Here is a 20,341-nt window from a genome sequence, read left to right on the forward strand (position 1 = left end):
ATAATAAATACAAAGGGACTAAGTTTTTCATATTTTATGTAATATTAATTTAGATTATATTTATAAAGTAAATGATATAAAATATTTCACCAAAGTTTTAACAATAAATACAAAGGGACTAATTTTTTCATACTTTTATATAATATTAATTTAGATTTTTGGAATGTACCAAATTAAAGTGTGTAAATTGTAAGTAAATATTTATAAATATGGGGATAAGTCATATGCGTTTAAGTTAATGATTCCATGTATAATCATTGTAAATATGGTGCACAAATAAAGACCTTAATTTTCCTATACTTGTTTTTAATATTAATTTAGATGATTGGAATATATAAAATTAAATTATGTAGAAATTGCAAATAAATGTTTATAATGATGAAATTCAAATCATGTTTAGTAAAAAATATCTATAAAAAAGGTAAATATTATATATGAATTTGTCATATAAAATTCATTAATCTAGATGGCTGGAATATATAAAATCAAATTTGGTATAATTTGCAAATAAATATTTATAATAATGAGACTCAAATCATGTTTATTTAAGTAAAAAATATCATGTATAGAAAATGCGAATATGATATATGGGTTCGTCATGTGAAGTTCGAAGTAGTTTAAAGAGATTTACTAAGTACTATGTTGTAAACTTTCCATAATATGCCTAAGGTATGCAAATATTACGCTCAAAATTATATGAATTTTCAATATAGATGAAAATAGAGAGAGAATGAGAATGGTTATGAGCCCATGAGAAGGGGAGAGGCGAGTAAAGCAATCTGCTATATGTTTCCCGACTCCTTTATCGTTATTATGTATTCCATTTAAAAATTATCTATCAGCTTTGATTTAAAATCCAATCATTAAATGATTATCTATCATCTTTGATTTAAAAGCCAATCATTAAATACAGCGGTTGAGCAATATAAATTGATAAAATAAAAATAGGAAAACATCCTCCTTTGAAATTTGTTCCTGTCCAGGTCATACAGAATTTTTTTTACTTTAAATGAAATTCAATAATATACTAGAGCAGGTTCAATATTTTGATTTGCGGTATGTGTTCATACCCCCAATGACTTTCACAATATAATACTAACAAAGAAAATGGAACACGATAATTATAGTTTATTAAAATATAAAACAAATATTAGCTAAAGTAGGAATGAAAACGGAATGACATACTAACAAAGAAAATGCAACCCGATAATTACAGTTTATTAAAATATAAAACAATTATTAGGCAAAGTGGAATGAAAACGGAATTACTTGATTGATTTTCTAGATATTTAGAAAAAGTATATATATGTTATTAATTTTGAAAACAGAAAAGTAAATTCTTTTAATAGCTGGTTATTTATATGAAAGTAATTTTTTATTATTTATTATTTTTTTAATATAATTTAATATTCGGTAAATTTTAAATAAATGAAAATAAGAAAATTATTAATTTGTGTGGGAAATGATATTGTTTTTTCAAATAAATTAAGATATCCAAGTTTGTTAACTTGTTTGTTGTTCTATTGTTGATGTTTTTTAATGTATGGAAAGTTTGTATTTTTTCTAATGCATGGAAAGTTTGTATTTGACAAATTATATGAAAGATAAATATTACTTGACCTTTATATGACTTCCTAACTTTTAAGTTAACCATATTTTTTAACATCAATATTTTACAATTATTGTCAACTAGATATCGTCAGACATCAGTCAAAATTGACCAGCTTCATTGCATTAAAGAAATCCTGACTTAACTTTATCCTTGATAGTAATCCTTTCATAGTTCTTTATAAAAATTCATTTAAATTTATAAGTTTTGATACATATATCACAATGCTCAACACATTTCGGTCAATGCCCAATGTCACTTGTCTCGACTGACCAACTTCCTTGCATTAAAGAAATCCTGACTTAACTTTATCCTTGATAGTAATCCTTTCATAATTTTTTATAAAAATTCATTTACAATTTATAAGTTTTGATACATATATCACAATGCTCAACACATTTCGGTCAATGCCGAATGTTACTTGTCTTAAAAATTTGAAAATTTCCAATCGCTTACTGCATACTTACTCTTACTCTGACGGCTTGATTTGGCTCTACGACAACTTAATTTCTCAACAAAGTTCCAATGCAGTAACATTGCTTCCTTCAGAATTTAGCGGGACAACTCAGTCATTGAAGTAATTGTAAGCGACTATGGCCCCAACAAATCGACTATCGCTCAAACAACATTAGACTTTGTCAGATAGTTGAATAAGTCGACGAAATTAGCTTAATTGACTACTCTAGTCAGCATAGTTAAGTTGGATTAGGTTTCCAAATTTGCATTGTGTGGTCGACCAAGTTGAATGGTGGAGTAGGTCGAGTGTATATCAACTTCAACTAACATGTGCAGGATCTACAAATAGATTGAGCAAGTCGATTCTACCAACCATCATCGTTACCAGACTTTCTATATTTGTGTCTACCCATGGAAACAATTATTAAATATACCTAGAAATACGTCATCCAACCAGCAGTCTCCTTAAAATGCACGGAGAATTCTATTTTGGCTCATGATTTTTTCTTAATCAATATCTTTATTCAGTTGCTTGTGTGGGCTTTTCTTTTTTAATGCAACATCCTCAAGCACATGCGATCAATGTTTATGTTCATCAAGTATTTTAACAATCCTTCCATTAACATCTTCATTAAAAACTTTTATATTCAGTGCAGCATTTGAGCATTCACGAGCAGTTTCTGTTGGAAAGGCTAAAGAGACAAAGCACTCATTGACACAAAACGCGTTGTTGCTCTTCTATTGATCACACAAAACATGATGATTACAATGAACCCGGTGAAGGGTATTTAAACCTTTTCGACTAGCTAATTGCCTAAAATATCTTGACATGCAACCACATGCAATCACACACTTAAAGCTGTTTATCACTTAACTCGACTTGACTAAACACTCAAACACTCAATCATGCAATCACTCAATTAATTGACTCTCTATGTTTAGCCAACTCCACATGCGGGCATGATTACTATTTCTGACACTCCCCCTTAATTACGATAGTATGACTCAACATGACTTAATTATCACACAAACATGCTTGCTAGTTTGTGTTTCAGCTAGGATTACAATGACTCAAGAATTTTACAATTTTGCATTTTCTTTTTCTTTGCTTCCAAATTCTATATTCTTGAAATTTCTTCATTCTCTGTTGAAATTTATTGTTGTAGGTTTTATTCACTTGTTACTGTTACAATTTTTCTTTGATTTGTTTTGAACTTGTTCTGAAAAAAATTGGATCATGTCTTCTACACCGACCTCTTCAAATATTCGTTCAACCATGGACTTCTACCATAACATTGCATATTCAAATTGTCTTATTTTCTCTGCTTCTTGCACTTCATATACATGTCTTTCTTTCTGCCATATTTGCAGATAGAAAAATCTTATCTCTTCTTGACTCCATTACTGAAAAATGGTTTCAATGTATTCATCATTGTCTTCAGAAACATCCATATCATTATTTTCACTTCCATCATTAGGTACCGCTTGTTTTTTCCTGTAATCTGCACACTCAAGATCAATATTCACCATTTCATTTAATTATTTTATTCCAACTGTTGCTTTAAGGCTCACATCAATATTCTCTATTGGTTTCTGAATCCATTTCTCAATGAGCTTCAAGTCTGCATCAAATTTATTAACAACCTTGCTTTCAACTTATTTCCCCATGCTATTCTAAACACCTGCATATTCCAAGACAAGGTTAAAAACATCTTTAATATGACTCTATTCAGTGAGAGCTTCTTATTCTACATCTGTCCTCTTTTCAACTACATTAGGTTGTCTACCACTATTATGTTGTTAGTGGATATCCTCATCAAAAACTCTTCAATCACTTTATCTTGTTCTTGATCATCAACTGCTGCTAGATGACATCTTGCTTCATGAGCAGTTCCAACTGTTTCATATCTTGCTGCTATGGTGACAACTTCAACCTTCAATGTTTCATCAAACATTGCACTTATCATATTGCCACAATCAATCTCTACTTCAAAAAAAAAAATCACACATATCATCAACATAATGTTTATCTACACTATGGTGGGATATCTGAGGATGCATTTTCTCATTAGCAATTTCAACTTCACCAAATCCATCAACTGTAGATGGATTCACCAATTCACATATCACTTTGTTGTCATCATCTACATGTGTCTCATCACAGTGGGATTCACCATCACTTGCATCATCCACGTTACAATGGAGTCCTTGAGCATTTATATGCTCTTGCTTTGCTTCACATACAAAGGCTCTTTCTTCTCTCTCTGCAATCTTTGTTGCATATTCTTCATCCATATGCATGCTTGCATAATGGGTTTCAGTTTTATTGTTTTGACAACCATCATCCACTTTTGAGTGGGATTCTCCAAGCTTTTTTTTCCTCTCAAAGTCTTTCTCATCTATGCTCATATCTACAACTGAATTCTTTGCTTGTAACATAACCTATTGTTGCATGTCACTCTTCATTGCACCAAACTCTGCTTCCAGGAATTTCCATGCTTCCTTGGAAGTTGTAGCTTTTGCTACCCTGCATAAACACTTCTCATCCAATGCTTGTTTTATAAAATTCAATGCTAAAACATCACATACTGCATCATATGGGTTATTGGAATCGTACTCAATTAACTCTTTAGCTCAAAGAAAATTTAGCATCTTTATAACCCAATGATCAAAATATTCACTTGTAAATGTAGGAGGCAGTAGCAGATCAAAGCTATACCAATCACCCTTGATTTTTTTATTTTTTTTTCTTCTAGACTTCTTAGTTCCTTCGCTACGGCCTAAGCCTCTCTGACCATGGCAATGATCTTTGTCTCTTCTCTTTGATTTCTTTTATTAATATGATTTATTCACACTTTTCGACCCATGACTGCGGTCTTCCCTCTGTCTTATATATTCTTTCCTCAGATAATGAAAAATTTATTTCATTACCCACGTGACCTTTTCAAGCCTCTTTTAAAATCATCGTGTCACTGTTGTTGACTTGTCTTGCGTCTTTTAAAAAAAGTGGCAAGTTTTCAACAAAATTCACTGTGTTGGCTCACTAACTCATGGTCGTTTTTTTCTTCTTCCACTAGCGGCATCTAGGGTTGTGGCCCTATTCCTGTCTTTATGCTGCCAATTAAAAATTGAAAAATTGATGGCTAGACTCTCGGTTACTACTATGGTTGTGGCGCTTCTCTCCACGACGCTTCTCATTGTGGCTCTATAGGCTAGTGCATAATCAAATATACAATGGTGGTTCGACAAAGTGAATGGATTTGAAGACTTTCTATGCCCGATGTTGACACATTAGTTCAACTATGGCAGTTCATAAACCTCTCAATTTAAAGTTATTCTTAGCTCTGATACTAATTTGTTGGAAATGCGGAGGAGACACAACATAAATAATTCATACATAAAATACGAGCTTGCTTTTCTATTGATCACACAAAATATGATGATTACAATGAACATGATGAAGAGTATTTAAACCTTTTCGACTAGCTAATTTCCTAAAATATCTTGACATGCAACCACATGCAATCACACACTCAAAGTCGTTTATCACCTTAGTCAACTTGACTCAACACTCAAACACTCAATCATTCAATCACTCAGTTAACTGACTCTCTATGTTTAACCAACTCCACATATAGGAACAATTACTATTTCTAACAATTTCACACATACATTTTTCTTGTAATTTAAGTTGTATATTTTCCCATTTATGATTTTTTAGCATTTCTTGTAATTTGCAATTTGTATATTTTCCCTTTTATGTTTTTTAGCATTTACGAACAATTTTCTGGGCAAGAAACATTTCTTGGCCTTTGTTTTCGTTGTCTAGGTTCATTCCACTATTTCATTCGATGTTGTTATCACCTAGGTGGAAAGGGTGGAAATGATGTGACATGTTGTAATCCTAAATCACAACATACAAGAACATGCCACATGTGGGAAATAAGACCAACATACATACACAAAGAATAAAAAATAATAAAAATTTGGGAAGGAATTCCAACTCTATTTCTATTAGTCTTAATATGTATTTAATATGTATGACAGATGTGGTTGGAGCATGTGTACGTACTTTCAACCACTCAGTCACTTTACCTTACAGATTCACCAAGTATTATTCACATTTACATAGTGTTTTATATATGATAACAAACATAAATTCCATACAACAATAAGAGGGTATGGTTTAATAAAATTAGATATTTAACATATGTCTTTGTAATGAATGGTTTCTAGATTATCTAAAATGAGATTATCAATCCTTTTTATCTATGATTAAAATGACATATATAAGCTATTTAAAGAATTTTTATTTCGTAATTTTTGAAAGAGAAACATCCATAACTAATTGTTTCTTGCTTCATACATATTACTATTATGTTTAGATTCAAATGGCATGAGAATAATAAATATTTGTTGATTGAGTGAATTTGACTGTATTATTCTTCTATTAAGTTACAATTCATGTGTTTATATTTAATCACATAAATTGATCTATTATTTAGCATCACTCTTCTATTAAGTTACAATCTACATGTTTATATCTAATCACATAAATTGATCTATTATTTAGCATGAGAACCACTACAATATGTGTTTCCAAGGATAATTTTCAAATTTCTCTTCAATATTGTAGAATTTATGTTTCGATCCCTTCAAATTATTATCAATGTTCACAAGTCAACATAGGCTCCATCTCTTGTTATGGCCTTCTATCTCTTGCTATGGTCTTCCAAGAAAAATCTGATGTGATTCCTCACTTACATAATGTAGCTACTACTATTATAGGAATATTTTGGGATAAAAATAGGTATGTTAATGAACATAGTAAAATGCTATTAAAAATAATAAATAACAAACTTTTAATGTTAAATAAATAAAACTAAATTTTTGTGGTACTTTGACTTATCTCTTTATAGATTTACTTAAATTTCAAGTCTCTTGAAATAAGCATGTTTTTTCCATTTACTTTCAATTATTTAAGTATGTGTCTATGAATAAGTTTGTGGAGTGGGTAGGCCCTTTGGTTGATTAATCTAATTGTACATCCAATGAGTCCCCACACCTAAACTTCTAGTAAACCTATGTGGTGATACCTCGAAAATATGCTTAAAGAGTAGTTTTCTTCTTTTACTTTAAAAAATATATACCAATGAGGATGAGATCATAATCTTGAATCCTATTAGTTCTTTTAAAATTTATTTTGTTAGTACATTTTTCATTTTTAAACCCAATTTTTACTTCAAAATTCCTTTAATGAGTTGTCCTCTAGTTACTTATGTACTGAATTTAAATAGAATAGAAATACATAGGCATGTAGGAATTTGTAGTGCCAAAATATCAATTTAAACCATTATAAAAGACAACAAAAATAATCAAGAGGTATACATAAGAAAACGAAACAAAGGACACACAACCTTTTGAGAGGAATTTTGGTATTTAAGTAGATTGAAACTTTGGGATGAAAATAAAATTACATAGATAACACGATAGCTCAATTGATATTGAATCCATTAGAGGAATTGTAGTATTTAAGTAGATTAAAACCTTGACATGAAAATAAAATTACATAGATAACATGATAGCTCAATTGATATTGAATCCATTAGTTCCTTGCTTGGCATGCTTTAGTAGGAGAGTCCCAATATCCCACCAACCCATGTTACAATCTTTAAATAAAAAATATGCACCTTGTAATAGAGTGATTATTGTTGTTGTAAGTTTCAAGAATATGAAACTATCTTATTGGAATTGAATAATCCATCAATTCATTTTTATGGGCATAAATCTCTAACACTCATATATTATCTAGAATTAAGAAAATATTGTTGAGCAATCATTTCTTATAGATTATGATATATAGGTGACATTTTGTAAAAACCTTGACTTATGTCAATTTCTATGAGATAAAGATGTATGCAATGATTTAATTATATTAAAAATGATATAAAGTCAATGAATTGAATCCACGAAGAAACCTCCTTTTACAATTCACCCAATACCAAGGAAATGATGCCATGATCTTAATACTACGCCACTTTAGTGTGTGTGGGTGTATATATATATATATATATATATATATGAGAGAGAGAGAGAGAGAGAGGGTACAATTGTAATGAAATGGTTAAATGAAAAGTTTTTTCTCACCTAATCATATAGCACTAGATATATAATCACTCAATACCTACGGCTTAATAAGGTTTTTCATGATTAACAAACTCCCCCATTCAAAACAATGATATCCTCAACCATTCACTAATTGCAGGTGTTTCTAGAAGAATAATGCATCTTCTAATGTCACTTCTTCCACTGTTACACTATTCAATTTGATCGAGCACTTAATAATTGTTTAATTCCATAGTTGTTTACTCCTTGTTTCAATATTTTATTTTAGTATGATTATCCCTTCTTCATTAATGTCTAGTAAAATAATTTGGACTATGATCTAGTTAGAAATTACGTTCTCAAGAAATAAATATCAAATATTATATGTAAATGTGAGGACAAAGAAAAGCCGAATCCATACTTCCAATCCTCTTCAACACTTTGTAGGGGCCATAATATCTGGGTGTTAATTCTTTGTCCTTATTTCGTTTCTTGAGGGACATTTGTTTATATGGTTGTAGTTCCAAAAATATCAAATCTCCCACTTCAAATTCTATTTCCTTACAGTAATGATATTCTTTTTGTTTCATTCTATTTTGTTTTATAACCAAATTTCCTTCAAATAGTTTGAGAACCTCCTATTAGTGTCATATGTGGTCCTCTAGAGCTTGAATCTCTACAGTTCCTTTCAAGGGTGATGTAATGGGTGGAGGATGATACCCACCAAATGCTAGAAATGAGAACATTTTTTTATCAAGTATGGAAGGATTTGTATTTCACCATCTTACTAAGCGAAAACACTTGACACATTGTGCTTGTTTATCAAATGGCAAACAACAAAAATATCATTATGAACATTTATTCACAATACTATTTTCCCCATTAAGTTGAGGGAAATGATATTAGAGGTAATCTAATTGAGTATACACAAAAAAATAAAAAAATCCAAATGATTTTTAATGAAAAGTGGATCTTCTTAATTTACAATAATATTGAGAATTCCATGTAGCTTTTGGGCTATTTCCATGAATTTTTCCACTACGCTTGCTTTAAAAGGATTGGAAAGAGAGACAAAATAGGGATACTTTTTAGTTGATCTACTATTTCCATAATTGAATTCATTCCTTCATATTTGGGTAAATCTATAAAAAAAATCCATTGAAACTTCTTTCTAGTGCTAACTTGGTATAGCTAGTGGATGTAAGAGAGCCATGGTATTCATTTTATCTCCATTATTTTGCTGGTAGGCCACACATTTAGACACAAAATTTTGAACATTATTTTAAGATATTCCGAAAGAATTCCTTATTGATTTGTTCTAAATTTTCAAGAATCTTTAATTCCCTCCTATAAGAGAAGTGTAAAATTCCAAAAGGACCTTTTGTTTGAGTTGTGAATTCTTACATAAATAAAGGTGATATTAATACCATAACAAATCATTATTTTAAACAAATCTATTTAATTTACTTGGGTCCTCTTGTAGTTATTGAATGATGTTCCATATCTTCTTATATTTCTATCATTATGTCCTTACCTCTTCAACCTTATCAAATTATAAATAGAAATAACACACAATAAACCCTCAATTTCTTCTTCATTCCTTGAAACTGTGTTTGCCACCATATTATGTTATACTATAATAACTTATCATATCTACAACCCATTATTGTTTCTCTTCTGAACATAATCATTGCTCCAAGAAGTAATTAGAATTGTCATGATATATTTTTACTTTGAAGTTTCTTCCTAATAAGTAAGGGTAACATTTTTAATCACATGTACTATGATCAATGTTTCTTTCTCATTAATATGTTTGAGCAATTAATTTCTTTTGTTGGATATTTTTAAATACAAGAGGCCTTCCTTCTAGTTTTATAACTACACCAATACAATGGATTCATGAATGGCAATCATAACCATGACAATGCATGCATAACCACTTGCATCTAGCCCATCTAGTCAAAGTGTTTGAACCATGCTCTAATACCACTTTGTAGCACCTCCTCCCATATCTACCCACTTTCACCTGTTTTCCCCGCGTAAACGTGAGCTAAGGGCTACTATGTAATGACTCAACCTCCTAGATAACCTTAAGGAAATGGAATGGAAAATATAAGAGGTTATTGACCTCCCTCAGATGCTACGGGACTACTAGGAGCTAACCAACCACTCAAGGTGCCCAATCCCTGAGTTAACTTGGTTTTTCACTGACGTAGGCTCTTAATCGCTTCCATGATAAGGCAAGCTAGTGGCCAAGACCCTCTAGTCACTCTCATGAGCCTGCATACTAACGCCTATAGACTTTTTCACTCAGTTTTGTGCCAACAACCATGATATCTATGCCACTTTTCCAAGGCTATTGACTAGATTAGTACCCAGAACTTGATGAGAATTTCCAGAATGGTGAATGGCACACAGAAAATGATTTAAACACAAAACTTAGATAGGGAATTGACCTAAACTAGTTTAACCATGATAGTCATTCTGCCAAACACATTAAGAACATGATATCTACAGGTTACCAATGCATATCTAAACATAGAGATTTGGAACTTGTTTGAGGTTTACCAAGAAGGACTAATGTCATCTCACAATAGATTCAATAAAATATATTAGGTCATCGATTCAATAATCAATAATTTACAAGTAAAGACATGTTAGGTGCCATAACTTGAATATGTCATAAAACCATGGTTATAACCATCATATAACCAGATAAATAACAATAATAGAATATGCATTAAAGCCACATAATAACAAGTATGATTACTAATGAAATAGAAGAGGAAATTATCTCGTATTAATCATATTCAAAATCCAACCAAGTCACAGACTTCCACATACCACCTGACCATAGATTGGTCTTAACCAAATCTTTCTTTCAGCCAAGCACCCCCATGCCATATTCAAAGCATGAATGTGGGATCTCATGGGATAAACCAATCCATAAACAACCAAGGGATTCTAGAGGTTAAAGAAACTCCACCCTCACATTACCATGATCTCATCTAAATCAGTCACGAGATCATAAAACCAAACCAAGCTTGGATGACTCAATATTCCTTCACCATCCCTTGAGGAATTTTCCTATATCCACCCACCTGTTGAGGGCTTCCCAGAGAAAACCATCTCCACCCATAACCCTTGGGATTTTCCTGAGAACATCTCACATGGATCCAAAACCTTCAAGAAATCGAAGCCTCAACCAATAATGAATTCCATGACACTATGACCATCTGGAAATGACAAGGCAAGGTTGAAACCATTGTCAAAACCCATAAAAACTCATGCCAATGACAAAAAATGAAACAAATACACACATGCATACACTGTGCATGCAAAAACCAGCTAGGAAATCATACATGCAATCTGTTACCTACAAGTATTATTTGTCAAATCTACTTGATCCAACATTTCCTTACTTGATAACTACCTTCCTTGTCCTTCCTTTGATTTCCTTATCCTTCATTTTCTTTCTTTCTTTCCTTCTCCTCTTGGTGCTCTTCTCCTCTCTTAAACCAATTCCAAAACTCAACTAAGAGCAGACTAGAAAAAAGCTATGAACTGATCCTCATAAACATTTTTATTATTGAGGCCTCAATTTTGTTCATTCTTCCTCTATTTTCCTTCAGTTTCCTCCTCACATGCAACCTATGACCTTTCAACTTCTTTTTCACCTATTTTCCTTTATTTTCATCAATAAAATGCCAATAATGTATTTTTCTTTTTCAAAGTCTTTGCCATTTTGTTTGCCAATTTCCCTTTAGCCATAATAAACAACAAGTGATTCTCACTTAGATGATTTTCTCAACATTCCACTTAGAATAAGTGTCTCATGACCTTGGTATTATTTTCCTTTTATTAACTTTATTACATGAACTATTAACTGAGGGTTGTTACACGAGGATACATTGAATAAAAAGGTAGAAGTCTTGGATGTGCTTTTCATTGGGACACATTAGTGGCACCCATTGCCAACATTGAACCAAGTTTGTTTCTTTTCTATACATTTGATTTAATAATTATGCCCCTTATGCTAATGTTACAAAGGATTAAGGTAAATTTTCTTACTAAACAATATTATCTCCATAATTGTTAGATATATGAGACACTATAACTGTGTTTGTCTATTTAACATGTATAGGACCGTCAGGGAGAGTTGTTACTATACAATGAACATTTTGTGTAGTGAGATGGACACACTTGAGATGGTTTTCATGTCTAGATGGATTTCAATTGGCAATCATCAACGGAAAATATTTAATTTGTTCCAACATTCATAGACATGTCATTACTTTTCTTGAATTAAATTTATATTCTTAAGTTGTTTTTGTTTAATTTATTAAGCTATCTTAAATAACCTATATCTCTTTTTTCATCTAGCCCCTTGAGTAAACGGAGACAATTTGAGGGAAAGATTAATGAAGACATCGAGAAACTAAAATACACTATAAGAAACGAAAGAAAAAACGTCTTCATCATTGTAGATGTCACCTTGTAATTTGCAGTAATAATACTATAAATGTCATCTTGTAATTTGCACTATTGACTTTTTTAATAGAAATAAAACTTATGAAAAAAATATACTCATAAAAACTTTGTTCAAAACAAATATAGCTTTGGAATTTCATTATATTTCACTTTCTTCTTTAAATACCCTCACAAACTCTTTCCATACAACACATATATATAAACTCCAACCCATTCTTGAAAATGCTTAAAAACACTAATAAAATAAGTACATTAATAAGATAACCTTTTTTTTTAATGAGTGCATTAATATTAAATTCCTACGGTACATCTAATGGTTATTAATCTAAAATTTCTTAATGTAATTATGTTAGTTAGAATGTATTTACCAAACTTGTAGAAAATATCTGTGAAATCTACGATCAATTTAAATTTAGGGCGACGAAACTAATTGATTTAGAGCAAGCTAATCTCTTGCTAACCTCGTAATGATCGAGAGGAAAAAAAAGTCGATTACCATGCAGTATAGTACCTCACAGTTGCTAATGGGATAGATGCTGGCAAGTCATCCTTGGCTGCACCAGTGGTTGTGGCTCTCCATGCAAGATCCCCCATGAAGCTCTTCCCCTAGTCACTTGTGCAGGGTTTTGCAATAGAGAGGAAATTCACCGCCATCTGGGCATTGACAGTACTATAACGGGAAACCAAAGGATGAGAAAAGAGACCGCGAATGTTATACACCAGGAAAATGAAACGTAGACACACAACCTTTGATCGGGAATTGTTGTATGAATAGAGTGAAATTCGGGCATGGTCAGGCTACGTCAGGTCATATTGAATCCGCCGCTTCTAGATGTCACCGCTCCATGTTATTATCCGTGTACAATCAATCTCATACCATAGTTACCCAATTGGAATTCGGATTCGGATTTGAATTCGATACGATAAGATACTGAAAAAATTCGACTCTCTAAAATTCAATACGAAAAAAATTACACTATACATCTTACAAGCACTTATATATATATATATATATATATATATATATTATAAATTTAAATAAACAATTATTATATTCAAAATTTTAACAAAAATATATATATATATATTATAAATTTAAATAAACAATCATTATATTCAAAATTTTAACAAAAATATAAAAGTTGTATAAGTTGATTTTTTTCCAAAATAGAAGTTACTGTTTTTTATGTTTTATATAAAAGTTATTGATTTGCAACCAATTTGCTATTTTATAATTTCTTGTAAGGTAAGAATTATCTTTTTCTTAATTGCAATTTGTCATTTTATAAAATTTTCTAATATAGAAATTATTATTTTTTTATTTTTCTATAAAAATTATATATATATTTTTTATTTTTTTCCAATAAGAATTATCAATTTTTAAAATAGAAAAGGTTGGTATTTTCTGTATTCAAGCTTCTGTAACCACAATAAGGAATTAAGCAAGTTGATATTTCTTATTGGAAAAAAAAAGGATTTTTATAGGAAATATATATATATTCTTATAAGAAAATTTATAAAAGGTAATCGATCTTAGCATTAGCTTTGCCTTTCTCTACATTATTTCAATTTTCCAGTAAGGTTGCCTAGTTCCAAACTTGTTTTGCCCTTCCTTGTATTATTTTCACCAATGTTGTGCAGATCTGAACTTGTATTTTTCCAATGGATCAACAAAGCAAAGTTGGAATTAAAAATTTACCTTGCCGATTCCTATTCAACAATTAAAAGGTAAGTTCAATGACCTATTTCCACTAATTCAACCATTAAAAAATAAGTTTTTAATTTAATGAAATAAATGTAAATTTTATTTTTTTAAACAAAATAAGTAAAAAATGAGTAAATCAATACTTTTAAATTTACATACGTACAACACCATCTTCTGAATTTATAAAATATATTTAAACAATGTTTGAAAATCCCTTAATTTAAAAAATTCATATTTATTTAATCAACCATGTGGATGGGTATATATCAAACTTCCAAATCTATTTACCATATACCTTGCGTATGGCCATTGTTAGGTGTAACGAAGCACAGGTCATTGTTTGGTGTAACGAAACACATTAAGTATTCATGTTCGGGTGCGAAACACATTCAAGTTAAGGGACAAAGCAGGAGATAGCGAGCTGGCGCGGGGGACTTTGACAAAAATATTGCACTGTACCGAATTGGAATTCACCGAATTAATCGCCGTACCGAACCGAACTGGGGAATTAACGTATTTTTTTCGCCGATACGGACGAACTTGGTAACTATGTCTCATACTGGTTGGTTCTTGTTCGTCTCCTTGCTCTGAGAGTGCGTGCTTTTCTTTTCTTTCGACCAACCGAAGGTAGCCTCGTCATTGATGTTACGTAGCTCACTAGTCGTGATATCAAGAAAATTTAGCGAGACAATGACCCTTTACCGACTTCAATAACTTCTACTGGTTTCTTATTTTTCGGCGAGAGTTAACTAGCATGCCATAGGGCATTTAATGCCTCTATGATGACTGGTTCACATACATAAGCACATACATATTGACAGCCCATATCATGGTCATACATTTTCCGGAACACCTTCACGGCTCTCTCCTATTTCTCAGTAGCCCCGCATCCGAACGGAACTGGCGGACAAGACAGGCCCCAAATGAATATTTATTTGTCCAGCTGCAGCCAGGCGATGTGCATTAATACGATGGCGATGCTCTCAAATTCAAATTTTCAATCTAACTCCCGCGTCCAAGAAAATTCTCACAAATTCAAATTTTCACGTTTCAGAGTAATAGGGAAATCAACTCATGGGGCGAAAATTTGTTTACCAGAGCTCAAAGGCTGGTATTCAGTTCCTTGTCAGGCGTATTTCCAGGTTTCTCAAGGATGCAAAGTAGGTCGAGCGGGTTGGATGAGCACCAGTTTACCTCCCTGCCGTTCTCAATCTTTGGCTGGACCGTCATGATATGTTATCTGATTTACAGAAGGTACTCTGGAAGCAACAAGGAGTGCGAAAGGAAAATGCATGTTGGCCTGAGGAATCGTGTCTTCCAAGCTCGCTTTGGCCTATGGATTGAAGAACAATGGATTCATGTTCATCGGATACCCTGTTGTGGGGTTTCAGAACTGCATGAAGACATACCCATCGTGCCAGAGATCCTCGTCCTCCGATATTCTGAGCGCCTGTTATTGGGATTCCAGGTCCAAAAGTTTGTTCTTCTCTGAGAAAATAGTTATTTTCAAGCTCTCGAAAATCAAGCCCTTCATCTCAGACGTGAAGAAGTTGCAGGACATGGCGCCCTAGAGTTCCTGCGGAGTGGAAGTTTACAATGATTTTCTGATACGCTTCCTCAAGGGCTCCACCACATATCTTTGGCAATCCGAGCATTCAGAGGTCATCGAATTCAATTACTATCGCGTGGAGAACAGATCACAGACGAGGTTGAATGAAGAAGGGTGGAAGGAGGTTGAGCAGAGGGCTTTCTTCAAGCACGACTGGATATTTGTTGCCATGTGAAGGTGGTCCGTTCACTATCAGATAATAAATCCTCGGAGCAGAGCCCGAAAATGAAAAAATGTTGTCTATAACTGCATCTCAAGGGATCATATCTAGTTATTATATCACCATGAATTTTCTAAACAATCGAATAGCTGATTCGAACAAGGATCTAGTTTATCTTGCGTTGTTCTGCGGCGCCATATCTCTGGCGGGGCTGGCTTCAGTCCTTCCATGGGACAACATTTGTAGGTCATGGCATGATCATGTGGACAATAGATGGGCTAATACATGCATGGATGACAAATCCATAAAAGCACTTCCTTGTCCCATTTAGGGAAAATTTATTATGCCACAACTTGCAGCAATGTGTGTTATCTGCTTGACATAATTCGTGGGAGGAGAAGATGTGAGATTGTTGCCGAGCTACAACCATGGCTTCCACATGGCATGTGTAGACAAATGGCTCCGTTCTCACTCTTCTTGCCCTACCTGTAGACATTGTCTTCATTCTGGCTCTAAAGATGGGGCAGACAACATTCAGCCCGCCAAATTATCTGTCCAGGAAGCGCAGACTCATCAGCCGAGAGGTTCTCAGGAGCCTGGATCTATCATCCACTTAGAGTTTGGGGTTAAACTATAGTGGCTACACCAAATTGTGTCTATGTGATTTTTGGATGAATTTTAAATTATTTCTCCCATGTTATGGAAAGGCAAATTTTCGTAAGTGTCCAAACAGTTTTATATTTATATTAATATGAAAACTTACTCGTAGAAAGGAATTAATAAATTATGTAACGTAATTGATTTGCTATGATAAAATTTAGTGAAGACCAAGTTCTAGCAGGGTTAATAACTTTATTACTCGGTAAAGTAATTAATTTATTTTTCTAAACTGTTTTATCTGTAAAATTTGGAACATTTTTGAATTGGGTTAATAACTTAACTTTATTACTCGGTAAAGTATTTAATTTATTTTTTTAAACTGTTTCATTAGTAAAATTTGGAATGTTTGAATTTCTAATTTATTAAAAATATAAATATATATTATCATCATAATTATTTTTCAAAATTGTGCACATTGTAATTCAAAATTGAAAAACATCTCAAAAAAATACTTTATTGAAAGTTTTCTTATTATTTGAAAAAATGTGGAATGTAAATCCAAAATCTCATAATATAGCTGAATTATAAGTTAAAATAGTTTTGTATGAAAGCCTAATTTCATCATTATTATTTTTTTCATATATTTATATATGGAAAACATATTTTTGAATTATTTATTTTTAAATTAAAATTAGAAAAATAAACATAATTTTTATTTATTTGTTTTTAATGTAAATAAAAAAAATAATTATATAATTAAATATCAAAGATGTATAATTCTTTCCATGTTTAATTTTAAATTAATATATATATTTTTAATAAAAATAAATGATTCTTTAATTAAAAAAACAAAATAAACTATAATAAAAAAACATAAACATAGATCCATGCATGGGTTAGTTTTAATAAAAATATTATAAAACACTTGTAATTTTATTGTCATCATGCTTGCTCTATTTGTTGTTGACATTATAATATGGTATGAATGAGATTAGTCAAGATATTTCACTCTTATTCTTAACCATAAATAAAAAAAAATCAACATTTTTCTCTCTATATATAATCTTTTAAAAATATTTCAATATAAAAAGTAATTTTATATGTATATATATAGAAAAAGAATTGATATATGTGTATAAATAAAAAAATATTTTAATGTTTACTATATATATATATATATATATATATAGATAATCTTTTTAAAATATTTCAATATAGAAAGTAATTTTATATGTATATATACAGACAAAGAATTGATATATGTGTATAAATACAAAGATATTTTAATGTTTACTATATAAAATATTTTAACGTAAAGAAGAGGTGGTTGAAAGTAGAAGAATGTTCATTTACTTAATACAAAGTTGATATGATGAATTTAATATGAATAAGAATAATAACAACAATAATAACAAATTCAATGTAGATTATAAATATATTTTTTCAATCTATAGGATCAATATGCTTATTTTAAAATATATTAATAAAAAGAGAAATATTAATAAAACAACAAATTTAATCTAAAAAAATATTTTACAAATAAAATATTTCAATTGACAATTAAATATAATATTTAAATTTCAACTATCTATTTATTATATATTGTTAAAAATAAAGTTTGTATATATATATAAAATAAACTAATAAATATTTCAATGCATAGGTTAAATATAATATTTTAATTTCAATTATGTATTTATTAAATATGGTTAAAATAAAATCTGTGTACTAAATAAAGCAATAGTAAAAATACATTTTTGTGGGTAAAACATTTTAAGTGGTTTTATTTTTTTACATTTTGGACTATTTTCAAGTATAATTTTTTGATTAATTTTTAAATTAAATAAATCTTTATTGAAATTACAAGTTTAAACTATTTAATTTACACAAGCCAAGTGTCTAAAAAAAATTCATAACATCAAATTCATTATACATTTAAAAATACAATTCAATATATATAGTGAGATTAAATTCTTTGAAATATAAATATTTTTTTCTAAATTTTACACCTTAAAAAAAATTGAAATTTAATCCTTTCAATACTTAACAAATTATATTTAACATAAATCTATAAAATTTTGATATTTAAATTATCTATCAACTACATCACTATATATATATATATATATATATATATATATATATATATATATATATATATATATATATATAGATAGATATAGATATATATATAAATAAATATATAAATATATAAATATATATAAACAATAAAAAATTATAAAATAAACAAATAAAAATATGAATTCAACACTTCATCAGTATCATGTCAACTTTGTGATGTACTTAATTGGCATTAGAGATGAAATAACAAACTCCATTAGTATATAGAAAATCAAAGAAAAGATTTTTAAAATTAGGTGGAAAGTGGAAAAATAGTAATTTAAAAGTATAGTAATTTTGAAAGTGGAATTTCAATGTCTAATTGATGGCTAAAATATTTATATATATTTATATATATATATATATATATATATATATATATATTAATTATTTTTGTGAGAAGTTATATAAGTTTTATTTGTATTTTTTAAATATTATAAAACTAGAAGGTATAATTTTTATAGATCTCTTTATTTATTAAGTAATTTTTAGGTCAGTTGGAAATTTCTTTTTATTTAACTATCTATATTTACATAACAATTATAGGTTGAGGGACACATTTGGACAGAGCGATGAAGGTGCAACGACGAACAGGATGGGGTTAGGGTATCTTCCAGACCCTGTAGCCTTCTCAGGGCCGACGACAGTCTGAACACACGGCTGCACCTCACCACCCTCCCGTACACCAGCCCCGTTACTCACTGTCATGCCCCTAGTAAGGCAATCGTGTTTTAAATTACAACAATAAATTTAAATGTTTGACTATTATTACTTGTGGGGTAAACTAACTAATTATTATCATTATTGTTTGAATTTAAATGTGCTGTTAATCATTGTTATATTGCTCATTATTGTTAATTAAAAGAAAACAGGGTGTCAGTGGCTGCAGTGACCCTTATGAAAGGAGGTTAAAATTAAGAATGACGGTTGCTAAATAAAGAAACACAAAAGAACCCTAACTACTTTCCGCAACGGTAGAGGTTTCCATAGGAAATGGAAGCTAGGGGGGGAAAGGAAAATGGTAAGTCTGGTGATGACCAGATAGTGTGGGAGAGAGTGCCATCATCTTGAAAAAAAAAAAAAACGCTAAGGTGACGACCAGATAGCGCAGGCTTGAGTGCCAAAATTTCGCAGCAGACGCTAAGTTTGGTGATGACCAGATAGCGCAGGCTTGAAATGTTGTAATCATGCAGAAGACACTAAGTATGGTGATGACCAGATAGCGCAGGCTTACAGTGCTAAAATTTTGCAAAGACGGTGGTCTTGCTGTAGTGCTTGGGGGGAGGTTGGGTCAAGGAGGGCCACCTCATGGATGGGAGGTAGACAAGCAAGAGAGAATAGAGGTGAATCTTCTAAAGAATTACTTCAGTTGCATTACTGGAATTCAGGTACGGTTAATTATTTTTGAGTATGCCAGTAAAAGAAGAAAATTTTACAGGACTAGCTGACTTAGGAAACTGTTAATTTCTTTCTTAAAGGTTGGAT

General features: G+C 30.8%; 1 pseudogene; it reads right to left on the reverse strand.

Annotated features, from left to right (window-relative positions):
* LOC149224343 (chaperone protein dnaJ C76, chloroplastic-like) overlaps positions 1-19,564 on the reverse strand; it is a 122,812-nt pseudogene extending 103,248 nt beyond the window's left edge.
* Between the last annotated feature and the right edge of the window lie 777 nt (positions 19,565-20,341).

This window comes from Pinus tabuliformis, chromosome Q, assembly GCF_031772625.1.
Source record: "Pinus tabuliformis cultivar Carrire ecotype Pingquan chromosome Q, CPIR1, whole genome shotgun sequence".
In the NCBI taxonomy this organism is placed as follows: domain Eukaryota; kingdom Viridiplantae; phylum Streptophyta; class Pinopsida; order Pinales; family Pinaceae; genus Pinus; species Pinus tabuliformis.